Raw genomic sequence first — 27594 nt, 5'->3', positions numbered from 1 at the left:
CACTCTACCTCTTACGGGATGGAGTCACCCAAGAAATCAGGGCCAGGGAGGGTCGTGCTCTACAGTTAATGAGCGAGTAGTGCATCAAAATTGAGCAGTTGGGCCTGCAGTGCAACGAGGAAGTGGAGCAGAACAAACAGATAATGCAGGTTTTGGAAGAAGCATGCCAAATGGTCCCAGAGTTGGACATTCAGGTAGAATAACCGATGGAGGTGCACGCCCATAAGTTAGCCACCGATGTGTGCGACGCAAGAGCAGAGATCCAGGGTTTAGCGGGAGCTGAACCTTCAGATATCAGAATTGCAGTAGAGGGATCAGTCTTCAACTCCGCCAGAGGTCAGAGAACAATGCACCACCGTGGTTACGACAACGATTGCGGTGATTAACAGTAAAGTGACAGATTGCATGCAGCTCTTCAAACAGTCATTTGAGGTCCTAACCACTCTACAGGAGGACCTGAATGTAGAGCACTTAGATACAGAGGTGCGCGAGCTACAACAAAGGTATGGTGAGGTAAAAGGGACCACACAAATGGTTTCCCTTACACAAAGGCTTGCATGGATGCAATAGGCAAAGGTGCTCAAGGAACAGGTGGATGCCACTCGGAACAAATAAGAAGTCTTAAAAGTGCACCTACAACCATGGATAGATGAGGCTTATACAATTATAGCCTCCATTGAAGCAAAGCTCGCACAACTGCAAGCAATTCAACAGAGGATTCAAGGTAGAAACTTAGTAGTAGTAGTCATCGAACAACACATGGAAGAAGTCCAGAAAGTGGCTGCTCAGTGCGTTGTCGAAGTTGCAGGGATCCAAATAGAGCTGGTAGGTCTTCGTGCTAAGATCTCCACACCTGCAGAGTGACTCGAGGGTGAGTCACGATGTTTGTGTTGGGGGCCTGTTGGGCGCGGGATCCCCCAAGGGTAGTTTTGGGGCTTAGAGCCCATATTTTGGTCCAAGTTTGTAATACAAATTTAAAGACTCCGCATTTTGTGGACGCAGAGCGCGTAGATGTTAAAGAGTCATAGGGTTGTCTACCCTTATTTTGATAATGTAATTTCGATTGTAAGAGATGTACCCATGGTCCACGAACCATGAATTGTATAAATAGAGCTAAGCTCTAAGTAGTAAGCGGCATCAATCAGATGAATAATGAAGACATGATGTATGCTAGATAGCTCTGAAGTGTAAGTCTAAGTTTTGGGTTGTAGCGTAGGTAGAGACTTTGCTGTTGAGTGCGCAGAGGCCTAATAGTCTGCAACTGAGTACACAAATCCCTGTAGCTGAGTGCGTAGGGCAAGTCAAGTCTGTAATCATCTGGAAGTATTAACAAAGAGAAGTTTTCTATCATTTATGCGTATTTATTTCCTGTTTATGCATCTATTATATTGGGTATGAATTTTCCTTCTAATGCTTATATGATGCGCGAATGTGTATAAATGTATTGGTTAAGTGAATGCAAGTAAGAGCATTTGTTTACGCAAAGCTAACTAAGGTATGTTAACAATATAAGTAAGATACTTAGCCTAGTTTGGGAGATATCACAGTTTACTGCCCTAGTAGTGTGAAAGGACTTCAGCCCCTGGTTAGGGTTGCGCGAAAGCTAATTGTAACACTTTGCGAAGGTACTGAAGGGTGGAACAAAGAGCGAAGCAACCTATGCAAAGGCAGGTATAGTTGGAATAAACTGACATCACAACCATCTGAAGGGTGCAGAAACTTGGTTCCAGCACTCCCCCATTCTCCTTCTGGTGAGACTTTAGTCCGCCCTCTGTGGGCTGATGCTGAAAGGGCCAGTAGTGTAGGGATTTGTTTGGCTAACTAACGTTAAAATTAGGTCAGGACCCCTCAAGCCAACATATGTCCACATTGACAGTTACCTTGTGAAGCCAGGAAGATGTGTCGATCCAAACCCCTACTTCAAAAATGGTCCAAGGTATGGTTTTGATTTTGGTTTTATATATTGATGGTACATCCTTGACAAGTAATTAGCCTTTGATGATAAAAGTAAGAGGGAGTTGGCCTCCAAAGTTTGAAATGAAGAATCATGGCATGATGAATTACTTTCTAAAGTTTGGAAAAGAAAATCTATATCATGAAGCTATTGAAGAGTTGTTGAAAATTGGAATTGTAAATCCTTTAATACTCTGTGTTACACAGTAATTTGCCACTGTCTTCACCCCAATCTTCCTACTGTGTCATGTGTCCAAGTCATACATGATCATAATAGACAAATGCTCTTTGATGTTTCCAAATGACCCACTTTTCCAAAGGTTTCTGCCTCATCACGTCTGTTGGCTAAATAAACGCACTGAAGGGCGCTCCAAAATAGTCCAGAAGCGCTGCCATCGCGGAAGTACACCTGATTCCCGTGATGGTCCAATTTTATGTGCTAGTGCGAGGTCGTTTGTAATCCTCAGCGATGACCTGACTAGCTACGTTATTCAATAGAGATGTCAGCACGGAAGATCAGTTATGTACCTGCGATGATCCAGATTGGGTGAATTTGTTCCAACAATCGGCCTTCCAGATGACTCCAGACTTGGTTGTTGGCATAGTTTATGTCGCCCTCCTTTCTCTGGCGTGGCTGTTCCATCATTTGTGCTACCTTCCTTGGAGATAAGCTCACTCTTCCACCTTTCATGGAGACTCCTTCTCCTATTTAAACTCTCACCATTGCTATGTGCTGCTAGTTCTTAGTTTTTGGGATGGTTGCTGATAGTGTTGTTAGTGTTTGTGAGTTTGCTAGATAGATGGTGTGAGTGTGACAAGTGTGGGATTGTTGATAGCTTGAGGAAGGTTGTGAAGTGCCCTTAATCTTGTGTAAAAATTGTGAGTGAGAGAGACTTGTATGTTGGGAGATCCATCTTCAAAGAGTGAATGCTTGAGGAACATGTTGGCTGGACCCTTCTGAGAAGGCTTGTGACGTCAAGACTTTGGTTGTAAGCTTACTCTTATTTCATTATTAATGCAATCAATGATGTTTTCCTATGTCTTGTATGTAATGTACTTGATAGCTCATGACTTCTTGACTTTGTGAGTAAATAGATCATTGTTGTTCCGGTTACGTGCTTTGTTGTATTTCCTTTGCATTGTTTCAGGTTGATTACTCATTAGGAGAAGGAAGCGGAAGCTGGAGCAGCGCAACAGAACTCCATCGACCACCGGTTGAGGTAGGCCTCCAACTATGACTATTTAAGGAAAGCTATTGTTGATTTGTCCTTGTTTGTGACTAGACCCACTCTAGGGCTAGAGGGGTTGCCTCTGTCCGCAGAGGGAACACTTTCCTGCATCACATTCTGACTGAATTATGCACAAATATTGCTGGACCTACCTTGGCAATTGATAGTTGATTGAAGCATTGATGTTCCATGTGAATACCTGTCTGTATATATATGTTTTGCATAAAATCTAAGTCAATTCATGATTGAGTTGCTTCATACAAATTCACTTGCCTTCAAGCACCCTTCAAGATATTTACATGGGTTAATTAATCTTTGGTCTGATACATTCTTCTTGTGATATTTGATTGCATGGATGTACTGATGTTGTTTGAGATTTCTATTGATGAGATGATCACATCTAGGTGCTGCCTTAGTATGAGATCTACCATGATATTTTTGGATGAGAATTCCATAGCTTTAAGCACAACCAAGGTTGAATATGATGTTGTCATAGCTAGCTATGAGGCAGGTTGAAAAAGCTCTTTGGAGAGCTATTTGAGCAGGTTCTAGATATGACATGAATACATTGTGATAATATTGAGTGAGATCCGATTGGATGAGAATCTTGTATATATATGGAATTGATATCTCTTCATATATTGAGACATCACTATCATATGAGACAAGCTTAGGCTTGTGGTTTCCACCTCCATGAGAGGGGGGATGAATAAAGTATATTTTTTGTGATATATATATTTTTTGATATAATATTTTATTTGATTGTGACATTATAATTAAGAAGGTACCAAATATGAGCATGATGAGATGTTTCTGATCTATAGAGAGCCGGACTAATGAAGAACATTGAGCCAACTCTTCCCCCCTCTTTCTAAGCTCCCAGGGTGAGGAATTGAGATGGAAGGCTCCTAGGTTAAGGGATATCTAGAAAATAGGGTCGTAGATGTTGCTCCCTTGTCTTTCACCCATAGGGTGTGTGTGATTCTTGTCTGTTTTGACAAGTCGGGTATCTTCCCCTATCTTGGTCTATGCATAGTATAACCCAGATGGTATCATACCCATAAGTTTCTCTTGTTGGGATTGTCCCTTCCCGTCTGGCCAACGGGTTGAGGAGACTTGGGGGTGTGTGATCCTTACCTTTGGTAAGTTTGGTATCTCACCAAAGCTCAAATTATGATACAGGTGTTCTACTACATGAATATTGAGTGTCATTGTTAGGAAAATCAATGGGCAATAGGATGGGTTGAGATGTGCTCCCCTATATCACCTATTACTCAATACGGGGTTGAATATGTTTTTCTCCCACATGAGATTACGGGTTGAGATGTGATCCTTGATGTAGTTCCAGGTTGAGCAGAGCTCCTTGATGTTAAGCTCTCTGATGTTTCCCAGGTGGTAGAATTGGGATCCTCGCTAGCAGTGATTCCAGGTTGAGATGTGATCCCTGATGTAGTTTCAGGTTGATATGTTCTCCTTGATATTTTTTCAGATTGATATGTGCTCTCTGACGTGATAGAGGGTGGTAGCTTAGGCTCCCATTTGATGTCAAAATCTTATTCTTTTAGATTCGAGAATGTTCAACATATGAGCAGGTACAATCAAGAGATAAGCTAGAATAAACAAGAGATGAACTGATATGAATAGTAATGACATTTGACGACGCGATTCTTGAGATTGGATATTATTTGATGACATGATTCTTGTGATGATTATATGATGCAGTTGGAATTTCTCCCTAGCTGATAAGGAGTTTTAATTTGGTAGCTCAGTGATAAATTCCAACCATGGGCCAAGACTCCTCTTTTCAAGATGACCAATTTTGACTATGGAAGTGCTCCATTTGGACAAGGGAAAGCATATTTTTGAATTAAATCCCACATGTGCATATTTTATCAAGTCGACCCTAAAGAAAATTGGACACCCTAGGAAGTCTATAAATATAAGTGAATTGACCCTCATTTGGACAATCATCCTAGATCATTCTTCCTCTTTCTTTGGTTTGGCTCGCAGAGGTCTGAGATAGTTCATGGAAAATTCACTCACACAAGTCTAAGATTGCAGGGTTTGAAGCTCGCACATGTCTAGGGTTTTTGGTTTCTGACTGCAAGCATGATGCAAGCCAATTTCGCTCATAACCACAAGCTCATAGGCTCATGTATGCGGTTGGAGGGTTTCATCCACATGCATATCACTCTTTAGGTGAGATTGGGACCTAGGGTTTAGTTTTTCAAGTTGACTGCAGATTTCACTCGTTGACCATAGAGTTTGATTGTTGACCATAGATAGTGAAAGTTGATTACAAACTTCTAAATCAGGGTTTTGATTATTGGCATTGATGAGTTCATCTTATGATATTGTTTAAGTTGATTTTGTTGGGTAGTTGTATGGATGAAGATGTGGATCATGTACTCTCTTTTGCTGAATCCTTCAATAACAATCTAATGAGAAGAAGCATTTGAAATGGTTTTCCCCATAGTGGGTTTTGCCTTGGTCTCCGACCGATCCTCGTGTCTCTATGTGTGAATGTTTTTCTTCTATTGTTTCGTTAATTTCCATTGCATTGATGATGATGTTGTTCTTTTTATATAATTGCATATTCTACTGGATAATGTTGTAAATATGAATAATGTTATGATGATATGGTGTGAATTCTATATGTTAATGATAAAATCTAATTATCAAAGAAAAAAAATATAGACCTAAGAAGAATTAACAGTGGCTTCTTAGTTATTGAACTTGTTCAGTTTTGTTTCAATGGCTTCTTCATGGATTTATTCATGCTTTTCTCCTTTGAATATTTCTGACATTGCAGGTTCCCCACATGACTTACCAAACATAGACATATGGGATTCTTATCTACCCCATTTTTGAAATGAGGATGGTGATAATCCATTGCAATACCTTAGAGATTTTCATGGGTGCATTCCAAATATGGGAGTATACCATGAGGACTGTTAGCTCTGCTACATTTTGTGACTTTTGATGGATAAAGCAGGTTGGGCAATGTTGATTTTGGTTGCAAAGGAGCTCGCAGCAGTTCATTGTATTCTTTCTCCTTCATTTGCATTATTCCCTCATAACTCCTTACACCTCCGTTTCCTCCTTCCTTTTAAATCCTCCTTATTCTCCTTTAAGTCCCTTATCCCTGTTTTTCTCCTTTAAACCCTACATAAAACCTTTGTTTATTTAGCTCCTGGGCGTTTTTGTTTATAAACCCTATAAGCCCCGATAACTCGTTTAAACCTTGTATAAACCCATGTTGTTTAACTCTCGGGCGCGAAGTTTAAATCGCATGACCGCGCGCCTTATCCATTTATTCCTCATCGTTTAACCATAGCCGTTGATCATCGCGATCCAATGGTCACAACCCTTTTTCCCGCGCAATTAAACATCACGCGCTTTCCTTATCATCTGGCTGTCCATCGCGAGATCAACGGTGGACGCTTCCCCCGATCGCGCGACTTGCGCATGCGTTAGCCCGCGGGGGCAGCGGTTTTCTCCGGCCACGTGTTATATTTCTATTGGATCGCTGCCCGTTATATGGAAACCGCCTTGGGCCCAAAGGCGGTGCGGGGAAACCGCCCGCCATGCAAAACCGCCATCTCCCCACTTGTTAACCGTCGATCATCTCTGCCGCCCGTCAGCCGTCCGATCGTCCATCCCGCGATCAGACGGCCCATGTCCCTCCATTCGCATTCCCTCCCGATGGCCTCTGTAATTGATCTCCGCTGTTGATTTGAATGATCCGACGACTGATACTCATTCTCAGGCCCTCGTGCATTTGCCATATGGTTTTGGTGTTTTTGGCCTGTCCTGTGCGGGCGAAGGAGAAAGCAACTATCAGCCACCCTGTACCTACATAGTTAATATCTTAGCAACCGCATTTAACAAGCAGCATGGTCGAGGAAGAAAAGTATAGGAAAGAGCAGTTAAAAGCATTTATCAAGCATGGAATTTCATCCATAATTTACTCCAGTTGCCCGAGAAGGACATCAGAATATCCAGAAAGGCCGATTTTGTCCATAAAAGCAGTCAGACCATAGCAGAGCCCCATATCTAAATTGTAAATGCGGTTGGTGGTCAGTTATGACCCCTCCACGCATAGGCTAGCAGAGATTTTTTGTAAACAAGCTCCATATATACCAAGAAACCAAAATTTAAAAGGGGGATGAGTGTTATTTTTTTGTAAGGTTCAACTTCTGCAGACTATAACTACTGTGATACCTGCAGTGTCTGGTCTTCATTTTTAGCTAATACAAGCTTCTTTTGCTGTTAATTGCTCACTTTCCAATTCTTCTTCTTTGTTCCAGGCTGTGCCTGTTATACATTTTTCATTTGCTATTGATATTTAACATTAGAGGGGCTGTCATCCCACCTCTGTGTTAGAATTTAGCATGTATCATTGAATTTGTATGCAGGTTTCTGTTATTTTAATGCCAGAGAGCTGTCATCCTGTATGTATTAGGAAACAGATTTACAGACCTTTTAACTGGTTGCAGCTGGCCATCACAGGGTCCTGTGCATCTGCTGGTGTGATCAGTATTCTCCATCATCACATTTTCCTTAAACTGTGAGTAATTGGTGGTCTAAAGCCTTGTAGTCTGGGGGTGTTCACCCATGTCTGGGGTTAAGCATAGTAGAAGTGGTTATCTGGCTTGAATATACAACATTTCTTTCATTCATCCACCATTTATCCAAAATTTTGTTGAGTTTGTAATGTTCCCGAGCATCTTTGAGATACAACCTAGGAGAGTTTCTTGGGGTGATAACATTAGTTGGCGCCGTTGCTAGGGAGAGGAGAACCAGAGCTCAGCTTCCCTGGGAGAACGACACAGTCCCAGATTTTAATGATAGACAAGGTTTGGGCACATAATTTGGTTTTAATCATCTATCTGGCGACTCCACTGGTGGAAGACCATCCTTTGGTGACTCCACATTGTAGTTCTGGTGCAGTTGGTGAGGCATGTTTAGAGATATCTTCAGAAATTATCAGCTGAACCAGTGACTGATCCTGAGAAGATCATTAAGCAGAAGAAAATATTGCAATAAGGAGCATCAGAATCAGGTAAGCCTTGGAATTTTTATGTATCTTTGCTAGTGTATAAATACCTCCAGAGATCCATACAACTCCTTGTTATTCATTTCCCTTTTGGACCTCAATTGAAAGAAACATTCCTTGCTATCCATCATATTCCTCTGTTTCTGCTCTTCCATTCATTGATTCATACCACTCAGTCTACCAGTATCCTTTTAGCTTACCTCAGTCATGGCAAGCCAGCAAGCTCTTACAAAGATAGAAAGAATAGTTGCTGCTAGGTATGGACCCCTGGTCTTGCCTACCCCTTTGAATGCCATGCCTGCAGGGGATTATCAAGAATTTATGCCTAAGTTTACTGGTGCAGAAGGAGTAACAGCTGAAGAGCATTTAGAGGCCTTTTATAGCTATGCTGATAACCTGGATATCAATGAAGAGGATGTCTGGATGAGGGTTTTTGTTCAAATCCTAGATGGGGAAGCTAGAAAATGGTTTAGAGACCCCTAGGTCTATTGTAGACATTAAGGCCCTAGATGATGTGTTCTTAAAGCACTAGGGGAATAATAAAGATCTGCTCTTTTATCATGATGAATTTGGGAACTTGTAGAGAGAAGATGGTGAGCTGCTGTTTGAATTTAACATCAGATTCAATCATATGTACAGCAGAATGCCAGCTGAAGTAAGACCCACCCCTGCTTCTTCCATGCTCACTTATGCTAATGCTTTCAATTCTCAATTCTGCTTGCTGTTAAGAGAAAGAAGATGTGCTTCTTTCGCTGATATGTAAACTGCAGCCTTTGAAGTCGAAGCAAATATTGTTGCTGAAGAAAGACTCGAAGGTGATGATGAAAGGAGAAGGCAAGGAGGTGAATCCTCATCATCCTATGATTTTGAAATAGATGAATTGGCTAGGATGATTGAATTTTTGGCCTCTGAAGTTTCCAAACTAAAAGTTGAGCAGAATTCTAAGGAGGCAGGAGCTCATTGTTCCATTTCTTTTCCAACTCCAAATCCATGTAGAGGAACACATGAGCATTTGCAGATTTTGCAAAGAAATAAGATTACAAATGAAGACAAAGGGGTGAGGCCCCTTTTACAGAATATAGTCATGGAAGAAGTGCAGCATGAGGAGGAGGTCCATGTTTTGGAAGGTGCTCCTTTCCTAACAAGGGCTGCTTATGAGAAAGCAATATCCAGAGGCACTGCTTATGAGTTTGTTGTAGCTGCAGAACAACAAGCTGATCAGCAGCAGCAATCAGCAGAAGGCACCTTCATCCTCAAAAAAACTGTGGTTGAAGCTAGCCCATCTTCACATGGCTATGCAGATCTGCTAATCAAACAACCTGCTTTTGTTCTTAGCCCAGTGATCAATAAGGGAGAAGAATTCTCCCCATCATATTTTGTCCCTTTGTCTACTCAAGTGAAATTCCCTCACAGTTTCCCCTTGAACACTAAGGCAGGAAATAGCTCTATTCTCAAGGCTGAAGCTAATCATCTTAGTCTTGATATTCTGAAACTTGCTCAGGTGGCCTCCACTTAGAGTAAAAATGCATCTTATCAGATGACAGAGGAAGAGAATGTACAGTTTTGGGACTCCTCCTTGGATGAGGATTGTTGAAAGAAAAATTCAGGAGTAGATAATGTTTCTGTGTCCCCTACACATGAACATCTTGGTGCACCATTCATATTAATTGTGTAGGCCACAGATGATAACGATAAGTAAACAACAACAATGATTATTCAGTAGGTGTACAAAGGCTCCCATAAAGAACATCCAAGGAGGAGAGCATACAGAAGGGGAATGAAATTTGATCCCTATCTACCCATCAAGGTCAAACCTCCTAAACTCTTTGAGGTAGAGGATCAAATAAATCCGGTTTTGCTAATCTATGATGAACCGAATAACATGCAACAATTTTGATGGCCCAGCAGATGGGCAGTCTTTGAAATTTAAAGTTTTCCGGCTTTAATGTTATAATTGTGTTCTTTTAGCATAGACTTGGTTTGACTCCATGCCCAATGGATACCAGACAATGTTTTTAAGCTGGTTTTGTATGAAGGCATTCGTCTGCAGTTCTTGAGACCTCATAGGGAGGATCTCATCCCCAGAAGGAGCCACTGTTAGCTCTGCTACATTTTGTGACTTTTGATGGATAAAGCAGGTTGGGCAATGCTAATTTTGGTTGCAAAGGAGCTCACGTAGTTCATTGTATTCTTTCTCCTTAATTTGCATTATTCCCTCATAACTCCTTACACCTCCATTTCCTCCTTCCTTTTAAATCCTCCTTATTCTCCTTTAAGTCTCTTATCCCTGTTTTTCTCCTTTAAACCCTACATAAAACTTTTGTTTATTTAGCTCCCGGGCGTTTTTGTTTATAAACCCTATAAGCCTCGATAACTCGTTTAAACCTTGTATAAACCCATGTTGTTTAACTCTCGGGCGTGAAGTTTAAATCGCATGACCACGCGCCTTATCCATTTATTCCTCATTGTTTAACCGTAGCCGTTGATCATCACGATCCAACGGTCACAACCCTTTTTCCCACGCAATTAAACATCGCGCGCTTTCCTTATCATCTGGCCGTCCATCGCGAGATCAACGGTGGACGCTTCCCCCGATTGCACGACTTGTGCACGTGTTAGCCCGCGGGGGCGACGATTTTCGTCGGCCATGTGTTATATTTCTATTGGATCGCTGCCCGTTATACAGAAACCGCCTTGGGCCCAAAGGTGGTGCGGGGAAACCGCCCGCCACGCAAAACCGCCATCTCCCTGCTTGTTAATCGTCAATCATCTCTGCCGCCCGTCAGCCATCCGATCGTCCATCCCACGATCGGACGGCCCATGTCCCTCCATTCACATTCCCTCCCGATGGCCTCTGTAATCGATCTCCACTGTTGATTTGAATGATCCAACGGCTGATACTCATTCTCAGGCCCTCGTGCATTTGCCATATGGTTTTGGTGTTTTCGGCCTGTCCTGTGCGCGCGAAGGAGAAAGCAACGATCAGCCACCATGTACCTGCACAGTTAATATCTCAGCAACTGCATTTAACAAGTAGCATGGTCGAGGAAGAAAAGTACAGGAAAGAGCAGTTAAAAGCATTTATCAGGCATGGAATTTCATCCATAATTTACTCCAACTGCTCGAGAAGGACATCAGAATATCCAAAAAGGCCGATTTTGTCCATAAAAGCAATCAGACCATAGCAGAGCCCCATATGTAAATTGTAAATGCGGTTGGTGGTCAGTTATGACCCCTCCACGCATAGGCTAGTAGAGATTTTTTGTAAACAAGCTCCATATATACCAGGAAACCAAAATGTAAAAGGGGGATGAGTGTTATTTTGTTGTAAGGTTCAACTTGTAGAGACTGTAACTACTGTGATACCTGCAGCATCTGGTCTTCATTTTCAGCTAATACAAGCTTCTTTTGCTGTTAATTGCTCACTTTCCACTTCTTCTTCTTTGTTCTAGGCCGTGCCTGTTATACATTTTTCATTTACTGTTGATATTTAGCATTAGAGGGGCTGTCATCCCACCTTTGTGTTAGAATTTAGCATGTATCATTGAATTTGTATGCAAGTTTATGTTATTTTAATGCTAGAGAGCTGTCATCCTGTCTGTGTATTAGGAAACAGATTTACAGACCTTTTAACTGGTTGCAGCTGGCCATCACAGGGTCCTGTGCATCTGCTGGTGTGATTAGTATTCTCCATCATCACATTTTCCTTAAACTGTGAGTAATTGGTGGTCTAAAGCCTTGTAGTCTGGGGGTGTTCACCCATGTCTGGGGTTAAGCATAGTAGAAGTGGTTATCTGGCTTGAATATACAACATTTCTTTCATTCATCCACCATTTATCCAACATTTTTTTGAGTTTGTAATGTTCCCGAGCATCTCTGAGATACAACCTAGAAGAGTTTCTTGGGGTGATAACAAGGACATTCTCACGAAACTCTTCATGATGTCCTTGGAAGGTGACACTCGAAAGTGGTATAGAAGGCTCCCTCTTGGTGAAATTTCCTCTCTTAAATATTTTCATGCAATCTTTCATGACTATCATAGGTGCATGTATCCTATAGGGTTACTTGATTTTGACTGTTGCAAAAATTATAATGATAATAACCTTGAAAATCAATATGATTACAATAATGAAGAAACCAAAATGGATAATGAATATGAAATGCAAAGTAACATTAATGAATCTAACTTCAAAAACCTTCAAAAACCATCTTCTATTGTATATGCTAATGAAAAAGATATTTTATTGACAAATATTGAAGGTCATGAACAAGATACTTCTCTTTCTTTAATAGAATATCATACAACACATTTATTTCCTAAGAAATTTTCATATTCTATAACACCTAGTGGTTCTAATTTATCTTTTCTTTCATGTTTAGAAGATGATAATAAAAATAATGAAGGAGAGGTTACATCTGAAATATTAGATCCTATATATAACCAATAAGACATTGTGTCACACACTCCTGAAGGTTCTCAACAACTTGTTTATGAGAGTTATAAAGAGAATGAGCTTCATGTTAATGATGAGGTTGTGAGTATGCAGGACAAATATAATCATTTTAATGAAATTTGTTTACCTTCTCTTGGTTTACCGAATGAATGTTTGAATAAACTAGCTATAACATCTAGCTTTGACAATCCAGAAAGTCTTGAAGAATCTAATGATTTAACCATTAATAATAAATCTGATTTTTCTTCATTTGATTCTCATAATGGTAGTGTTTATAAAGATGGTGAACCAAGAGATATTGAAGGAGAAATTGTACCCACAACCTTATCAACGTTACACATTTATGACTTTATCAATAATTCTTCTTCTTTTTATGATGAACATGAATTTCAAAAACATTTAAGTTGCCACATGGTTTATCCTGGTATGTTTTTAGATTGCTACAAAAGAGGAGTAAATTATGAATTTATTGCAGATACATCTATGTTAGAATTGTTTCATCATTTAAACAATCATACAATGTATTATGATTTTGTAGATGATTGGATTGAAGAAGCTTTTAAGGGAATATCATCTTATCATTATGTAGATATCAACTCCACTCTAGGAAGTAAAATAAGTGAAACACCTTCCCCTTCCTTACAACTACTTAACAAATTACTATTTTCAAAACATAGAGATAAGAGTTATGGAGTTGATACATTATTGTCCTAGTTACATTGGCTATTGAATAGTTTTTCCTTTTAGAATACTATGTATATAAACCATGTACATAAATAAACTTGTGCTTACTTATGCTTCTTATGTTTAACATGAATAAAGATGAAATTGTTTATGTCTTAAAGAATACTTAGATGATCATAGCTAGAGAGTAATACAAATCTATGAGATCTTAGCATGCACCGTATTAACGAGTCTTTATTATATATTTAAAGACTTTGTTTGTAAATCATGGTTGAGGGGTAACTATCTTTAAAGGGCTCAAATCTAAATTTCTTTAACAACGCCAACTTCATATCAAACATTTCTCACTACATCTTTCTTCTCATACTGCTTACACATGACTACTATCAGGGATTACATTAAGTCATATGCATTAGCCATATTAACATGATGATTATTTTTCATAAATATAATTGAAACTTTGGTGGAACTAGTTAGTCACTATCACAAACATGCATGAGAAATTTCCTTCATCACCATACTACCCTAGGAATAGGAACCTATGTTTTCTTGGGTGGGACATGATGGTATCTTCGCCGAGGCTATAAATGATTGCTGGCAGCGGAGCACGACCAGTGGAATTAGATTAAAATCTAGTGTGTGATTCTCTCACTCCTTTTATTGATGTAATTTCTGATGGGGTATGTTGACATCTCTGTCGAGGATATGGATGCTCGCTGGTAGCGGAATAAGGTCAGTGGTATTGGACTAAGTCCAGTGTATAATCCTTCCATCTTGTAAAAAGAACACATTTCTTAAAATAAATGAAGACCTCTAACATGAAAGGTAAATAAGAATTCATAAAGTCCCTTACCTTAGGATAGTGGATGACTCCATCTAGGTTATGGACATCGCTGGCAGCAGAGTGAAATATGATTCTGGAAAATCATGTCATGTGATAAAAAGACAACCAAATACCTAACAACTAGTCTCCCTAGTTTCATAAAATCTTACTCTGAAATGAAAGTCATGCTTATGAATCTTAATTAGTACTATGATTTATGTGATTTCTTCATCATTAACTGTAAGCATGTATGTCTTATATATGTGTTGAAATGCTCTTGGGGAGTGAGACATATACAATTTTTTAATTATGTGCCCTAATAATTATCATAGATACCTTGATACATTTGGTGGGCTCCAGTATTGTAGCAATAATGCTACAACTCCTGGAGCTTCCTTCTTTACTTTTATCAACCCGGTAGTTCGTAACAAACTTGGAAGCGAAGGTGCTGTATGCACAAGTACTAGCTCTTGCCGCAGCTGTCACTTGGTCAGCTGGCACAAGTCCGCTAGGGGCTCAAGCCAACTTCTATGAGCTCTTAGAAGAAGCTTTTTAACTGATGGATGAAAGCTAACTCAAAGGAAGCTAATCTACTTGCAGAAAGGAACTGAAAGCCAACAAGAAACGCAAACCCTAGCAAACCCTAATTCTACCAGCTAGTCCTACTGATGCAAAGATGGGAATGCAAACTACTGAAAGAGATACCATTACTTCTATGAAGGTGAGATGCATGTGTCTAGACTACTTATACCTGAAGAAAACATCTTTTTGTATTTTTGAATAAGTTATTTAGAATTATCATGCATGTGCTTTTAACTGGCCTTTTACTGTGCAGAGGTGGATCACGGAGGAGGATTGCTTGGAAGAGGTCGGGAAGGTTCGGAGAGGGTCTAAGGAGTCCCTAGAGAGTTTCACAAAGTTTGGCTGCCAAGAAACTGCGTTTATGAGCTTCTACAGGAAGTCTGCAGGGGTTCTACAGGATGTTTCAGAATATCTACAAGATGTTCATTAATTCCTACAGGATGTTCTACGATTGGATTTTGGATGATGGGTGAGTGGAAGAGGCTGCATGGATGGATAGGGAGGTAGGAGAGGGGTTTGTAATGACTTAGTGACAGAGAGATGAGGTGATGAGAGGGTGTGTAAAGCTAGTTTGTCTTAAAGAGGGCAGAGGGAATGGAAGGCCAAAAAGATAGGATGACGTGGGCAATAGAGTAGTTGTGAGACGAGGGGTCTAATTTGGAGATGAGCAGTTGGCCTAGACGAAGCTTAGAAGGACGAGAGAGTGATGGAGTTGCACTGCACAGTGTAAACTGAACCAAATCATCCACGTCCTGCACATAATCAAAACATTCCTAATCTATCCTAACTGTATAATGAAACCAATGAACAAAAACGTTATTTCTAAAGAGAAACATGTATGGTACTGAAGCAAAGAAACATTCCAAGAGGTCTGAGCGCATGGATAACTTCTACAAATGAAAATATTGCACCAAAGATTGCATGAGTACGCAAACCAATGTTTTTGGTGGGTAGCACTGTCTGCAATTCCAGCCCCTAGAAAGAGGTGAAAATGAGGGTGCAAGCAACCCTTTTCTGGAACTTTTATCAATTCTAATCTCGTTACTCTATTCTAAACATCTGAAGCAACTCTATCTTCTAACAATGACCTACTTAACCACACCACGAAATCTAACTCAACAAACTGCGTTTCAAATGCATGCAAAGAAAACCATATTGCTGAAAGGAAAGATATCAATACAAAAGAAGGAGGCCCTAGGCTCTCAGGTTGGGCCCAACCCCGAGAGCTATGGCTCCTTTAGAAACTCAGAGCTGAGATCAAATCTGACTGCTTCTCATTAAAAAATAATAATAATAAGTCAAAAGGTCTGCCAATGATGGCTACAAAAGAGAAAAAACAGAGCTGGCAGCTCGTAGTGCAGAATGTGCAACAGTTTTCCAAAAGTCCTTTTCGAAGGCTGAAGCCTTATCATTTATACATCACGAGGCCCCAAGCTGGCCTCCTAAATCTATGGGACTTGGCTGACCAAACTGGGAGTGAACAGTTGCTTCCTCAAAATCCCTTTGGCTGCCTTCTAGATCCGTTTGTGGTGGCTGTTGGACAAGGATAATTTTAGGGGCGAATGTTCGCCCTTTGGCGAAATTAAGGGGTTTTAAATTTTTAGTGGGCGAATATTTTGTATCATAGTACATTTTTACAAATCACCTCAAATAGCCCACCTTATTTTAAGGGAGAGGGTAAAAAAGGTAAATTTATCCCTTGAAATTAGGACTTACAACCTTCCATTCGCCCATTTTCAAGAATAGGTTTTATTTAAGTGAATCCATTCGCCCATTTTCAAGAATAGGTTTTATTTAAGTGAATCCTATGGGCCAAATACCATATTTATAAAAGAGGTATGGTAAATTAATAAAAATATAAATAAATGAGAGGTATGGTAAATAAATAAAACATTTTTTATATTTACTCCATAAGTCACCTTATATACATGTAAGGGTGTAAACAAATAAAAATATAAGTAAAGTGGAGGTATCGTAAATAAATAAAACGTCTTTTTATACTTACTCAAAAGGTATGGTAAATAAATAAAAATATAAATAAACTAGACGTATCGTAAATAAATAAAACCTCTTTTTATATTTAGTCCATAACCCTCGTTCTATTTATGAAGGCTCAAGAAAGAGGTTTTATTTAAGTGAATCCTATGGGCCAAATACCATATTTGTAAAAGAGGTATGGAAAATTAATAAAAATATAAATAAACGAGAGGTATGGTAAACAAATAAAACATTTTTTTTATATTTACTCCATAAGTCACCTTATATTTACGAACACTCAAAAAATGGGTTATATTTAGGTGAAACCTATGGCCAAAATACTATGGGACAAATACCATGGACTAGATTGTTATTAATACCATGCAAAAAACCATTATTAACCCTAATATTAGAATTAATAAAAATAAAAATGGCACATGGTATTGACCCATGGTATTCACCAAAATGGCACATGGTATTGACCCATGGTATTCACCTGGAATGTAGCCTATTTAAATGGGGGGAATTAAACCAGCATGTAGCCTATGCTAAGATTCACTAAGACTTTACAAAGTTTTATTATTTAGTGAAAGACTCGCCAAGATCTTACAATATTTTATAATTGAGTAAAATATTCGCCATGCCTGGTGAGAGATTCACCAAAAAATTATATATACATATTATATTATTGATAAAACCGCCTTCCATTTTTCCTATATACCATGGAGATTCGCCCATTTATTATATTAATAAATTTAGGGGGGGTTCTTAAAATTTTCCCTGCTGTTGGAGCTCGGAGTTGGGGGTGAAGATCCCGAGGAAGGCCATTTAATGCCGTGGACAACCCTCCTACGAATTCTCAACCCCATCTTGGCTGTCTCCTAGCCCTTATCTACTCGGTTTTGCTCCAACATGTGTCAAAAAACCTGAAATGAGCACGTGTTAGCCACCTAGGAATAGTGACTGCCCTTATTCGTACAAATGACATAAACATACTAAAAAATGATGCATAAGTTATGAAAAATGAAGGATTGAGCAAGGGTAGTTAGGCCAAATGAGCCCAAAATGTTACCAAATTTGGGGCTCATCAACATTGAATATACAAACAATTGTTTTATGTATATAAATAATTATTGAACTCGTTAATATTTATGTACTAGAGCCTCATTTGACTTATCTTTGTTTGATTATTGCTAGCAATCAACTGAAACTTCAAGATGTGAAGATTTTCCTTCTATTGTTTTGCATTTTTGTCTTTTGAGTTTCTTTCTTCCTCATGAGTTGAATCTATGCAATGTGAAGGCACATGGTTTGTGGTTCTTGATGCTTCACAAGGAGGCATCATCCCTAGTTGGATCTAGATGTTGGTGCTTGATTTGACCCTCCTTTAGAAACTATCCCTCTCCATCGGTTTTAGCTTGTGCCTCCCTCACCAAATGCCTTATTTTTATGTTCTACGATGCAGGAGCATCCTTATTTTTATGTTCTATGATGCAGGAGCATCCTTATTTTTATGTTCTATGGTGCAGGAGCATCCTGCTCAAAATATTATTGTACATTTGGTTGATTTAGGGGGTGATATTTTTAATTATTTTTAGGAATATTATATAGATTGAGTGAGAAATCTATGTGTGAGGTTTTCAGTTGTGAAATATTCTCAACTATGTGAGAATATCATGGATAATTAGTATGTGTAGATCTCGTAGAGATCTTAGGGATATGAGATCCTCAAAAAGGAATTAGTTGAGTGAATTATGGAGAAATTCATGGATTTAGTATAATCCACAATTATGTAATTAATCTATAAATGTAAGCTTGCAAGGAGAGTGAAAAATAGAGTGCTAGAGGTGTTAGAAAGGGCTAAGTAGTGGTGTGAATAAATCAGAGCATGAGATGTTCTGAATGTATTTACTGTTATGAATGAAAGGAGTTTGTGTGTTAAAACGTGTTTCTGTGTGATCTTTACAATGTGATTTGATTGCGTTGAATCTTTAATTAGTGGTTGAATCCTCTGTTAATTACAATGAACCGTTAATAGCCTGGTTATGTTTCAAGGTCATAGGAATATAGTATAGAGATGGACTAAACTTGGTGGACGCGCTAAGTCTTGGCGGAGCGAAGAAAACTTGAAAAATCATCATTGATCACAAGTTGGATCAATGATGATCTATTTGGAGAGATCTCAATCGTCTGATCAAACATATCAACAAATCTAACGAATATCGCGCACCCACAAGCATGGAGGTTAATTATAAAATCGGACGCTATAGTTTATAAAACTGAGTTAATAGCTCAGTTAATCTGGACCGTCAGCTAAAAGGGGTCAGCGCTGATGGTAGTCACGTTGGAAAATGAACGGAGTTTAATATAAATTTTGGACACGATATGTTATGAACTGTGGTTTAATCCAGTTGGATTTCGGATCGATAGTAGCCGTTCATTGTGAAGGTACGAGATCCGACGGATATCGCTTCGAAAGATGCGAGCTGGATAATTTAGAATTCACACGTGGTAAAGTTATGAATTGAGATTTTATTTCCCTTCGGTTCCATGGGAAAATTCGGGTTTTTGCCATATTCTGAGTAAATAAGGAATTCTGCTATTTTAGCAGAATAACTAAATTGAAGGTTTAAATGAGAGTTTAATTTGTTTTGAGTTCCGCTAAAGAGGTCGGGTTTGATAGTTTAATTAAACATGGGTTTAATTAAACTAAATTCCTGAATATGTAAAGTTGTGGTTTTTCTGTCATCAAAGTGGTTCCGATAGTTTAATTAAACAAGGGTATAACTAATTAACATTTCGGATTTGTCCAATCATGCAACTTCACCCCATCATTTTGGTATCAGAGCAGAAGAAGATTCTGCGTGAAGTATAATTATATCGCAGACTTGTCAGCGTTAGTCTTTATAATTTTTGTGCAGAATAAAAATAGAGGAATGTGAGAATATTTGCAAAGGCTTAGAGCAAGGAGTGCTCATATGGTTCCAGATAAGAGAACCAGAGAGATGCCAAAAGACTGAGCTTAGAGGAGGAAAGCTTAGTGAGGTATCATGTAGCAAAGAGACTTGTTACTACAGAGGCTGATTGTAGCTCACAAGTTAAAGCTGTTAGAAAGACAAGAAAGCATATGACAAGGAAAATCAGAGGCGTAGTGGAAGCAAAGGGAAAAACAGAGGAGTCAGTTTTAGAATTTAATTGAGGTAAATATTTTCTTTTATTTGAGTTTGAAGAATTAGTGAAAATGAACATGGAGAAACTTAGGGAAGGTTCGAATAAATGTTAGATGAGTCATGAAGAGCGTAGGATAAGTATTGCAATGATGAAAGCAGAGTTGAATATACTACAGGAATGGTTTCAAGAGAAAGAGAATGAAGACTGAAGACATGGATGGAGAATAAGGAAACAGGTCAAGTGGAATCTATTGCAACAGAAATGGAATGCTATGTTGATGAACAAACTTGAACAAATACATATTTCTTTGTTGGAGAAGGAGAGACTCATAGGAATTGAGTCACAACAAAGAGGATTTGCTGAAACCCAGAAATTCCATGGTGGGAATTTGGTGCTTGAAGCATCAAAAGAGACGAAAGGTCTAGTATTTTTAAAACTGATAGTTTGTCTGTGAATGCAGGTATGGTACTAAATAAGGAATTTGTTGCTATAGAGACAGCTAATGACCATTGTTATGATCAAGAAGTCTTTTGTGAACCTGAAGGAAATTGGGATGATTGTTTTTCATTCCATGAAGTTGAGTTTGCAGCTCAATTGGAGAAAGAAGTAGCAGACAAAGAGCCAGAGGCTAAAGAAGTTGAAACCAGAGAAACTGTAACAAAAGAAGGAAAGGACACCATAGAGAACATCAACTATGTTGATGTGATTAACAAAGAGGAATTACTCCTAGAGCATGATGGAGAAAATTGCTTTACAGATATACATAATTTGGTTGATAGTTCGAGTAATGATGATGGTGAAATTTCAGATTTAGTTCTTACTAATCTCAGCATGACAGAGTTACCTGGCAAAGCTATGGATGCAGACAATGAACCAGTTCGAGACTCGTTCAAAATTTGGAGACCAAGAGAAAGAAAGATGACATGAATAAAAACATAGTGGCATGAAGAAGAAAGACTAAAGGACCAACAACAAAATAGAGTTTGGAATTCTGGAGGTAGGAAGTCATTCAGACTTGTAGATGTCACATTACTACAAAAAAGTGACAGTACTCATAGACAGGAGTCTATGATTTTTTCTACATCGGGAGTTTGATGTAGGAGCATCCTGCTCAGAATATTATTGTACATTTGGTTGATTTAGGGGGTGATGTTTTTAATTATTTTTAGGAATATTGTATAGATTGAGTGAGAAATCTATATGTGAGCTTTTTTGTTGTGAAATATTCTCAACTATGTGAGAATATCATGGATAATTAATAGGTGTAGATCTCGTAGAGATCTTAGGGATACGAGATCCTCGAGTAGGAATAGTTGAGTGAATTATGGAGAAAATCATGGATTTAGTATGATACATAATTATGTAACTAATCTATAAATGTAAGCCTTGAAGGAGAGTAAAAAGTAGAGTGTTACAGAGTGTTAAAGGTGTTAGGAAGGGCTAAGTAGTGTTGTGAATAAATCAGAGCATGAGATGTTTTGAATGTATATACCGTTATGAATGAAAGGAGTTTGTGTGTTAAAATGTGTTTCTGAGTGATCTTTATTATGTGATTTGATTGAGTTGAGTCTTTAATTAGTGGCTGAATCCTCTGTTAATTACAATGAACCGTTAATAGCCTGGTTATGTTTCAAGGTCATAGGAATATAGTTCAGAGATGGACTAAACTTGGTGGACCCGCTAAGTCTTGGTGGAACGAAGAAAACTTGACAAATCATCATTGATCATGGTTTGATCAATGATGATCTATTTGGAGAGATCTGAGTCGTTCGATTGAACATATCAACAAATCTAACGGATATCGAGTGCCCACAAGCGCGGAGGTTAATTCTAAAATCGGACGCGATAGTTTATAAAACTGAGTTAATAGCTCAGTTAATATGGACCGTCGGCTGAAAGGGGTCAGATCTGACGGTAGCCACGTTGAAAAATGAACGGAGTTTAATATAAATTTCGGATGCGATATGTTATGAATTGTGGTTTAATCCAGTTGGATTCCGGATCGATCGTAGCCGTTCATTGTGAAGGTATGAGATTCGATGGATATCGCTTCAAAAGATGCGAGCTGGATAATTTAGAATTCGGACGTGATAAAGTTATGAGTTGAGATTTTATTTCCCTTCGGTTTCGTGGGAAAATTTGGGTTTTTGCCATATTCCAAGTAAATAAGGAATTCTACTATTTTCGCAGAATAACTAAATTGAAGGTTTAAATGGGAATTTAATCTATTTTGAGTTCCGCTAAGGAGGTCGGGTCCGATAGTTTAATTAAACATGGGTTTAATTAAAGTAAATTCCTGAATTATGTAAAGTTATGGTTTTTCCGTCATCAAAGTAGTTCTAATAGTTTAATTAAACATAGATTTAATTAATTAAAATTCCAGATTTGTCCAATCATGCAACTTCACCCCATCATTCTACAATAAAGAATGTGTTTGAATTTTATTAACAAAATATTCACGTTTATCCTACATCAAATATAGTTTTATAATAATCATCATAACTGGTAAAAAAAAATCACAATTATACTAGATAAAAAATTAAAAACTTAATTTTAAATTAATAATTACAATTATTTTTATAATAAATTAAAATAAAAATAAAATAAAATAAACTAATAATCAAAACAAAATTAATTACAAAATTTAAATTTAAAATAATTAAAAAAACAGTTAAACTTACCAATTAAAATTATAAAACACAAATTATAAATTAAATAAATACAAACTACATACCAAAAAAATATGAATTAATTAAAATAAACAAAATTAAATATTAATTAAATAAAATATTAAACAAACAAAAACTAAACGTACATCACCCACCAAACCCACGTTTCATAAAGAGCAAAATGCATAAAGAGGAGTCACCGCCAAGTGCAATCAAGTATGGAGGAGACCAACGCATCCGGTCAAATTGCACTCAACTCCCCCTCTCCTCCAAAGACCCGACAAGGGTATTAAATGTGTTTAAGAAAGATTTCAGACAAGGTTTAAAAGAATAATATATATATATATATATATATTATTTGAAAACTTAAATATATATATTAATTATATTATTGAGATTTTATACGAAAAGTTTGGAATTTAAAATATATATATTTTAGATTTTATTTATTTAAACTTATAATTTTATCTCTAATGAATGGATGGAGCTCGTGTAAGTTAAAATTCATTTGCAGTATGAGAGGAACATTTAAGAGAAATTTATCAAAGATTTTAATAATTTGAAACTGCTTTCACGTTGAATGTTCTAGAAAGTCAATTTACACATTAAATATATTTTTATCTTAATGTTTTTTTATAATTAGAAACAATTTCACTATATTCTACTAAGGTAAAAATCAAATTCATTTTATAAAGCTATGTGAAATGATTTTATGCGCAGAAGGGTGAGTTTATATTTAAATTTTATTTATCATTTATTTTACATTTGAGAACTAATTCACGTATTTTCTTTTTTAATGCAAGAAAACTATCAAAAAGGTTCATTATATGAGAGATTTGAGCGAAAGTCCATTTAAAGGATGAATATATATCTCATTTAGATAAATTTATTATTATTAATGTAGTTTTAGTTTGGAAGTTACGTGAACCAAATGGGAAACTAACTCCCAACCATACAAAATAAGATCCAAATGCTCATTTGAGGAGTTGGATAGGAGACAAATTGAAGATTGTGTAGTGGAGATGAAAACTCATCATTTTTTACGGACATAATGCACTTGTTATAGTGGTGTTTTTCATGGTGGCTGTGAGGATTTTAATTTAATAATATCATAGTTCATTTATTTCTTCATTCTCTTTTGAGGTGTTTTATATACATGAGGTTTTATTCATTGGTTCATTGTGCATGTTATTGATATAACATGATTATTCAGTAATTTTTTTTTTTTTAAATGAACAGATAGAATTTTCATTACACTGTCTGGAAACGGGTCAGGTCCCTTACAAAAAAACAGACTTGATCTATCTGTATCTCTCCTTTCATTATATAGAGTATTAACCTTCTTGCTACCCTTATTATTTACATGTATTGGAAGCGCTCAATATGTTCAAGCAATTGACACCATTGTCCAAATATATTGTTATTGTTGTGCCCCATAGAAGATATAGCTATATATTCTCCAAAAAGTGCCATTATAGACTATACAACGGTATTGCATATATATATTAAAAAAGTACTTTTAGCTGCCATTTTCCTGAATGTCTGCCATCTAGTTGTTGGCTCGCAACACGTGGAATAGATTAACTTTATCAAATCTTTTTAACATATATATTATTCTTACCATGATTGAAGAAATTTCATTTGCTAGATGGGAGCCATTCCTAAGAAGCCTAATGCATTTTCGAATGATTAGCTTGGAATCGCCCAATATGTTCAAGGAATTGACGCCATTGTCCAAACATATTTTTAATCCTTGCCATAATGGTAATGCTTCCGCCTGGTTGTTAGAGGTGACCCCAAGTCCCCAAGCATAATTGACTTTTGTTTTTTCTTTGAGGTTTATTATTACCCGTCTCACTCCAACCTCCCCTTTTTTATTCAGTAATATTGCATTCAATAATGATTTAAAAACTTGAATTCTTGATATTTAAGGATTATTTAAATCATACTGGATTTTATTTGTTGCATAATGGAACTCTAATGATACATGTTATTTAGCGTTTATTTTTTGTTAGGTCCCTATAATACTAGTGTAGCGCCTTATTATTATTAGTGCAACCCCCTTATTGTATTGTTGTGCCCATGTTGTTATTGTTGTGCCCCATAGAAGCCCACTATTGTTATTGTTGTGCCCCTACAATATTATTGTTATGTAGGCTCTGATTATATTGGGACCACTTAGACTCCTATATATAGAAAGGAGGTATTGTCATTTGTATCATTCAAGAATTGTTCATTTGTGTAACGTAAAGGAGGTTCCCCCCTCAAAGAGTCTGACTTTTAAGTCGTTGATCTATATTTTCTATCTTTTTGTGAGCTGGTTTCATAACATTTGGTATCAGAGGTTTGGATTCTAGGGTTTCATTACTCCAAAATAGGCCATCGTGGAATTTTCTCTATACATTTTTCTCTACGAAGTTTTAGACGCTAAAAACAAAACCCATTTGAGCCGAAATAGTTCTGAAACTCAGGTCCAAATTTTAGATCTTCTATCGCTATATTTTCAGAGATATGATATGAGGAAGTTAGGGTTTTTGCAAGCTCCAAAATTCCATCACAAATAGGTCATCGTGGAATTTTCACTATAATTCTTTTTCTACAAAGGTTCAGAATCTCAAATTAAAACCCATTTGAGTCAAAATCGTGAGGAAGCATGATTCCAAATTTCAGATCTTGTCTCACTATATTTTCAGAGATATGATCCAAGGAAGTTATGGGTTTTGTAGGCTCCAGAATTACACCCAAACAGGTGACCTTGGGAAAATCATCATAACTGTCTCTCTGAGTATCAGATGAAATTTTGTAAGAATTTGCAGGAGGATGGAATTTATTTATTTATTTATTTTCTTCTGTGCATCGTGTTCAGGTCCGAAGGTTGAAACAGTGACACGTGGCACTTCATACAAGTTTTCTCTACTGAAAAAGTGTATAATCAGGTCATCTTGGGTGATTGAGAATAATGCTTTCTTGGAGAATCCAATTTTGATCAGACTGGTGGCGTTGGAATAGGACACAGAGGGATACCACAGTTCACAATTTCAAACCTTGGAGATCCGAAATTTCAAAGATACCTAAGATTCAATATCAAGCTCCTACAAAGTGAAAAAAGGTGTGTAGTTTGTTTTTAAATTTTGCATAAGTTTGGTTTGAAAAATTAGTTTGAAGGAATTCAAAGAGCATAGTGAAGCATAATTATCATTAATTGATGCCTTGAAGAAATAAAATGGAAACGCCTAGTAAGCAACCTGAAAGCACTAGCATGACACATGAAGAAGATGAAGAAATGCAACATGATATATCAAAATTACGAGACCAAGTGCAACAAATTTCACTCTCACAAAAAGTAACAGAAGCTAAGATGGATGGTTTAAAGAAAGATGCGGAAGATAAGATGGATGGTACGAAAGACAACATTGGATATTGGAAGAAAGACATGGAAGGTTGGAAGGAAGGTTTGACAAAGTTACTACAAGAAAGACCTCCTAATGGCGAAAAGGTATGAGCACACACATAATGAGAACAAAAGAAATGTTAATCATGATTCGAAGAATGAAAACATTGAAGAGTTGAAGAAAGACGTGGAAGGTTTGACAAAGTTGCTACAAGAAAGGTTTCCTAAGGGCGAAAAGGTAGTAGACAAAATTCATGATGAGAACAAAAGAAATGTTAATCATGATTTCATAGGCTCTAACATTGGCATAAATACCCACCACGTTCCAAAGATCGATATGAGGAATTTTGATGGCAAGGATCCTGTAACATGGATACTACAAATGGAGCAATATTTCGATCTCCATAATGTGTAGAACACACAAAAGGTATGCATTGCAACTTTATATTTGGAACCCGATCGGTTTGTATGGTATTGATGGCTTTTCTCTCATAAACAAATTGTCACTTTGTCAATTTTTACGGAAGAAATGATTACACATTATGAGGATACAAAAAGCAACACTTTTTTTAGCCAATTGATAAATCTCAGATAAAAAGGTTCAATGGTGGAGCACAATGAGGACTTCCAAAAATTGAATATAGGGTAAAAGATATTACAGAGGAGCACATGATTGATGTGTTCATAGGGACATTAAAGGATAACATCCAACATGAGGTTCGCATTTGGGAACCTGATTCATTGGAGAAGGCATTTAGGTTGGCAAGAAAAATTGAAAGCAAAATTATGGCAACAAGGAAGCCTACCAATCACAACTATAAAGATGGAAGTGTTGTTTCCCCTAGCCTTCCACAACCTACAAGGTTTGCACCACAACAATTGGAAGAAAAAAGAGAAAAAGGGCTTTGTTACAATTGTGATAGAAAATACACTAAAGGTCATAAGTGTGCCGAGAATAAATTATTTTACATAGATTGTGAAGAGGAAGAAGAAAAGGAACAAGAAACATCAAAAGAAGAGGATACACACCAGGAACAAAGCCTAGATAAAGAAGAAATGGATCCGACAATATCTTGTAATGCATTGGATGGAATAACCACTCAAACTATTAATAAAGAAGGAAATATCAAGAAGAAAAAGGTAATAGTGTTGATTTATTCAGGCAGTACCCATAATTTTATTCATTTTAAGATAGCGAAGGAATTGAATTGCTTCCTATATCTAACATGAGAGTGTCAAGTGATAGTTGTAAATGGAAGAACCATAAAATTCTATGGAAAGTGCCATAATATCAAGCTGTCCATGGGAGAATATGTGTTGAATAGTCCAATGATTTCCATTCCAATGGGTGGTGGTGATGTTGTATTAGGTGTCTAACGGCTACAATCTTTGGGTACGATAACTTTTAATTTTCAAGAACTTTTTTTTTTTTTTAATTAATTAATTTTATTTTTTTTGCAGATGGAAAGGAAGTTGAATTAAGGGGTATTGTAGGGAAATCATGAAATATACTCAGCTCTAACGGCATGACAAAGCTTCTAAAGAAATAACAATGCGGCGTAATTTCACAATTATGTTCGCTAGAGGTTCCCACATCGACAT

Source organism: Pinus tabuliformis, chromosome 5_1, assembly GCF_031772625.1.
Source record: "Pinus tabuliformis cultivar Carrire ecotype Pingquan chromosome 5_1, CPIR1, whole genome shotgun sequence".
In the NCBI taxonomy this organism is placed as follows: domain Eukaryota; kingdom Viridiplantae; phylum Streptophyta; class Pinopsida; order Pinales; family Pinaceae; genus Pinus; species Pinus tabuliformis.
The sequence above is the reverse complement of the archived record's forward strand: the minus strand, read 5'-3'. Positions refer to the sequence as shown.